This window comes from Heterocephalus glaber, unplaced genomic scaffold (assembly GCF_053883595.1).
Source record: "Heterocephalus glaber isolate CG9 unplaced genomic scaffold, H.glaber_assembly_v1.0 deba00001724, whole genome shotgun sequence".
NCBI lineage: Eukaryota > Metazoa > Chordata > Mammalia > Rodentia > Bathyergidae > Heterocephalus > Heterocephalus glaber.
Window position 1 is genome coordinate 2,810,310 of NW_028258435.1, and position 6,076 is coordinate 2,816,385.

Genomic DNA, 6,076 nt, shown 5'->3' on the forward strand with positions numbered 1-6,076 from the left:
CTTCTATGTTGTTGCTGTTTATACTCTCACATTATATGCTATTGATTCAGCTATTAACTATTCCCATTCTTTCTTTTCCTGCTCTCATCTGTTCTTTTTCTTACTCAAACATCCAGGGAATTGCTAGCCTCACCAATTATACTTCTTAAAGTTCTCAAACAAATATCCTTTTCTGCTCATCTCTGTTGTCATTTTCTGATACAAAGCAACTCTTCTCTCTCTTTCTATGATTTTTAAACTCTACTTTGAGGAGACTTAGTCAATTTTCCTAATTTTCAGAGAACCATCCTTTACTTTTGACAATCTTTTCTCCGTGAATGGAATAGTCAATTGCATTGGTAGGACCCAAAAATGATGCTTCAGTATTTAGGCCCTGTTGTCATACTCCCCTCTTGGATCCAGGCTTGATGTATGAATTATTTTAAGAAAAGAATATACCAAAATGTTGCTGTGCCAATCCTAGCCTCAAATTTCAGGATGCACAAAGTTTCTATTTTTGAGTGTTGAGATATCCAAAACATCCTGCCTGAATTCTAGATATGACCACAGAAAGAGTAAATTTTGAATTAGTGGTAACAATAAAAAGGGAGGAGGATCTGGTGATGCTGTTCAGTGTGCATGTCTTAGCTTCAACCCCCAATTGCAAAAAAAGGAAAAGAAAAATTCAGGAGACAGTTCATAAGAGTTACAGAATGAAGGGGGCTGGGCTTAATGATGCATTTGTATAAAGATTAGTAAAGTTGCCATCTACTATCAGAGGGTGATCAATTCTCCAAGTGCCTAGAAAGGGATATGGTAAGGGCTAAAGAAAAGAAAGCAACAGAGACTTAAATAATTTTGAAGTATATGGGGGAGCCTAGGAGGTCAGTGCTTCAGACTGGGCAAAGACAAAGACTCTCCAAGCTGGCCACTACTCACTGGGGAAACACAATAATTGGAAGGAGCATCAGCTGACTTAGGAGGTGGCAGTCAAAGTACATGAGGAGCTGATGAACATCTTAAGTCACAAAGTTCTTCTGTTGAGGAGGACTGTAAGGACAGCATTCTTACAATGGTGAGTGGGACGAGTTAAGTTTGGCAAGGAATTAGTCCCTCCCGAGGTGAAACCTTTTTCTTTCTGTATTACTACTCGGCTCTCAAAGAACCAGGATGTCTTCAGGTGGTGCAATCTTGCCATTGAGCATCACAGTGTCATGGGACGCTTGAGGCTTCAGCTGTGACCAGAGGCAAAACAGAGTTGTTTCCACCTGCTATAGCTGGCTGTCGGGCAAGGTGACATTGAGCCTTAGACAGTCATAGTCATACTTTAATTATGAAATGATTTCCCCCAGAATTTATGTAGAAATGCTCTTGACAATCTACCATTGTATGAAAGCTTTCAAATACACAGCTAATAACCTTATGAGTGTACATACATAAGGGAATTTCCATGTATGAGGAATAAAATACCAATGGGCTTCTTTAGTTTGCCTATGGAAAAGGAAGGGAGAAGCAAGATGAGCTAAAGGAAGCATCATTTAATTTTTCCAACATTGTTTTGTTCTATTTGAATGTAAATCCAAAATAAGTTATTGCTTTATTGGAGGGAAGTGGGAGTAAGAAAGAAGAAACCACCTACGGAGAAGTCACTACTCCAAATTAAGGGATGGATTTTTGGAAGTTTTTCATTCATTCATATCATTGCATGTTAATTTTGAGAAGAACTTGGGAGGACTTTCAGGTTTTCAGAAACAAGTTCATTTACATATATTTGACACATTGGAAATTAATCAAAGCAGAGGAATGAACTGCCCAATATCACCCAAGCTGTTCATTGGCAGAGCTGAATATAACAACTGGTTCTGCCAACATTCTTCCTGCCGTAGAGCACTGACACTTTCTTCTTCATGCAGGAGGAGACAGGCTGGCAGTAGAGACATCTGAAGGCCTAGCTGTCAAACTGAACCCAAGCTGCTTGGGAGTGTTACAGGAGGAATAATCTAATAGGCTGAAATGAAGAGATGAAAATAGTTCTCAGCAAGAGGCACCAACTTTCTTGGTATCTTTCTTTTCCCTTATTGTTACAGACATGTTAATGGCAAATCTGAGAAGGTTCTTTTGTGAATCAGGTTAGGGCTCCAATTGTTCAAAAAGCTCATTAGCAATTTATGAAGAGCAGAAAAATCTCATTTTCCCTTAATGTGAAATCACTTCAGCCTGTCACCAGGGGAAGAATTGCTGAGAAGTGAATTGACCACATACTGATTTGTTCTTTCTTTAGAAATAAAAAGAAAGGAAAGGAAAAGTCATCCACAGGAAAAATATCACGCAGTAATGAGATGTGTGCAACACTCTGTCAGAGTTAAGTCCTGGTTAATGTGGTTTGCTGATCTGGGCTACTTTCTCACTTCCCTACAGTGGGCAGCACACAGGTAGACTTCATAAACCTGAGTTATCTGCCCATTAAAGAGCAGTAGGGACTCTTTCATTCAGTATTTCATTAAAGCAACAAAAGAATTTTGGAAGAGTTAAGGAGTGCACACTCTGAAATGAGGACTTTGTGAAGTTTCTACATAGATATTGTATACACAAGCTGAATGAATATGAGTGATCAGAACAGTTTCCTGGTGGTTCTAGCAAAGAAATCAGGAGTTGTCACCAAGAGTGGCTGAAAGATAAGACTGGGCTAGCTCAGGTTACTTTTTTGTGTTCTATGTGAGGTTATCTCATAAGAGGTGTGTTCAAAGAACATGGTGAATGTTTTGATTTTTTAAACTATCACATTAGGGACACATTGCCATTAATTCCCCTCAATATGTTCCTCCCACTCTAGATACATTTACCTCATTGTTCTCACTTTCTAAAGTCCTTCTGGAAGTCCTTTTTTGTGAGTGTTTTTAGTGGCTGTTTCAATGTCCTGAATTGTTTCAAAGCATTTATAGCAATTTCTATCAAACAAAGCATGACTGTGTGCCATCATCCACCTTAATCACAGGCTCTGCCACCATGTGACTCCTGGCTCATCCCCCAAAGTCAAAAATGAACATGAAAAGGAGACGTTTTGAATCCACTCACACATCAAGGCAGCCACGACAGTGGAGGTAGAGATCCTCAGGAAAGAGGACTCCAGAGCTGCTGCAGGAAGTGGCAAGGACACTGAGATGAGTGTGCTCAAATGAGCAAGAGTACTTTGTGGTAAAGGATTAATGGTGATGTGTCTTTTTCTGTAACTTTTAAAAATTTAAACATTCACTGCATTCTTTGAGAATACTATGTGATCTTCCTGTGTCTTAGGACATTTAGATCTTATCCCGGAGATTTTCAAATACATTTTTTAACACCCACACAGTATTTAAACACTAGATCTTCACCTCTATTTTCTCCACAGATCTACTCCCCATTGTATATTGGGAATCACTGGCCATTTAACCCTTTCTACTCAAGAGAGGTTGTATAGTGCTGCAGATTTCCAATTAAGAATGATAGCGCTACTTTATCTCTGCCACAGTCATCATTGCCCTGACCTCTTGTTTCTTTCTTTTTGTTTGCTTATTTTTATTTGTAAAGACTTTAAAATTTTTAAATAACATTTAGGTTCACAACAAATTGCAGAAGAAAGTACAGATTTCTTAAATACCCCCTGTCCCTACACATGGATAGTCTACCCACTATCAATGTCCCATACCAGAATGTCACAGTTGTTGTAATTTATGAAACTGTACTGACACAATGTAATGACCCAAACTATATAGATTATATCACTTTCAATGTTGTACATTCTTTGCATCTGGACAATATATAATGACGTGTACCCACCATTACAGTATTATGAATTATCTCTTCATTGCTCTGTTTTCTGTATGCCACTTATTTGAACCACACAGAGCCTGACAACCACTAATCTTCTTGCTCTGGGCATACTTTTCCTTTTCCAAAATGTCCTCTGGTTGGAATCATACACATAGTCTTTTCTGATTGGCCTCTGTCACTTAACACATTTACTATTCCTCCATATTTTTCTATGGTGTGACAACTCACTTCTCAGTGCTGAATAACATTCTCGTATCATAATGTAGCGTGGTTTATTAATCTTATCATCATTGAAGGACATCTTGGTTACTTTAGAACTTTTGCATTATTAATAAAGCTGCAGGAAATGTTCATCTGGAAGTTTTTGTGTGGACATAAGTTTTGTTTTTTTTAAGGTTCATCTCATGTTTATTATCAGTGCTCTGAAATCTTGGATGTGGAAGCCCAGTCTTCTGGTGAAACTGATTTTCCCAGGCAGAATCACCACGTGCCATACAACTTGGGAGACGGTGAGAACACTGGCATAATCCACCCGAATTACAAAAATGGCAATCCTTAAAATCATGCACATTATTTCACCATTTCACAAAACACTTTAAACTTCTACAAATGTTCCTGTTGTAAAAAAAAAAAAAAAAAAAACCTCCTCAAAAAATGCATGGTAACAAACTACAAAATTCACCTTGGAAAAGTAGGGAGTTACTTTTCTAATTCTGGCAGTAAAACTTCTTTTTTTAAGTGATTGAAAAACATGGCAAGGAGTGTACCGAGAGAGGTGGGAGAGGAATTTCCAGTTGATGGCTGCTCCACCTCCCACAACCCTTCACTGCGAGCAGGAGAAGTCAACGCCAAGAACCACTATGAATAAGTCTTCATCAGGAAGGAGCCGAGTGGCCCTGGAGCCAGGCCCTTCCACACACCTGCTACAGAACCTTCTGTAGAATGGAGTTGGCCACCTCCAGCGACTCATCTTTTACTAAGACAGTATCGTAAGCCTCCATGTGCTTTTCTAATAGCTCGTCTACCCTATCATTTAGATAGCCAGTTTTCAGACTGTGCTCAACATTGGCCACTCCGTCTGCCATTCGCAAGTCCCCTTGGGAGTCTCCCAGCAGAACTATGTTGCTGTTGTCTTTTAGCTGGCTGAAATAGTCTGTGTTCTTCAAGGCACCATCGTGTTTGTTGAATACATGAATTAGTTCTCCCTTAAATCCTTTGAGCATCCCATTTTCATCAAAATCCATGAAGTTGGACACGACTTTGACATTCGGATGATAAACTCCAGCTTGATGAATAACTTCCTCTAGAACATCACGGATACCCGCAGAAAATATAAACACAGGGATACTGTGCTGTTAGAGCTTATCAAAGAAATTCTCATACCCTTCCTTGAGCATAACATCAGATTCTGCCACAGTTTCCTTGAGTTTAGCTTTTGGTATACCTTGCTCAACAAGCAAACCGTGTGACTCTGTATACCATTCTACCATGTGAGGGTACTTCTCCACAGTAAGCACAGGATCCACCTCAATAGCGTAAAGTTGCTCCTTCAGCTGCAGTAACTTTTTTCGACATTCACCTGTAACCAGCTTACAATTATCAATGACACTGTGACGTGGGGCATCTTTTCCCTCTGTAGGAAAATCTGCTTACTGCCATATCAGAGTCTGTTATTACATGAAGTTTGCCAGCTCCTCCTTTGATAAGACCACAGATAAATTCTTCTACTCTTGTGGGGTTCTTGACGTGAACTGAACTTCTCTGAAACTGTGGCATCATCTGGATGATCTTGGTCTTGTGGCCCGGCCTCCAGTGCAGGCAGAGGTGGTACTGCACCAGCACCGCCCCGCCAGCAGGGCACATAAGTCGCCACTGGGCAACGCGCTCACTCACCATGGCTGCGCCGTCCATGGGCGGCCTCGTGTACCGCGGCAGGAAACCGAAAAATTTTGGGTTTTTTTTTTTTAACTCTATGGTGAACCATCACTGAATCATATGGTAAGATTCTGTTTACTTTCGTAATAAACTACCAAACTTTCTTCCAAAATGGCTATGCCATCTTCAATTCCTATCATCATCGAGGAGAGTTACTCACAGAATGAGGTATTGGCAATGTTGTGGTTTTTATCCATTCCAATAGGTCTACGGTAGCCTGTTCTTTCTTTATAAATGATAAACATTTGTCCAGAAAAGCATGCTGGTTGGCATAAGCAGAATAAGTACAATTCAATTTTATCTTCATGGAGCAAGAGTCGTATAGTTTTTAAAAATAGATAGTTAACAAACA

At 39.7% G+C, this 6,076-nt stretch overlaps 1 pseudogene; it reads right to left on the reverse strand.

The window, feature by feature from the left end:
• Positions 1 to 4,697: 4,697 nt before the first annotated feature.
• On the reverse strand, positions 4,698 to 5,583 carry LOC101720302 (cytosolic 5'-nucleotidase 3A pseudogene; annotated as a pseudogene).
• Positions 5,584 to 6,076: the final 493 nt, after the last annotated feature.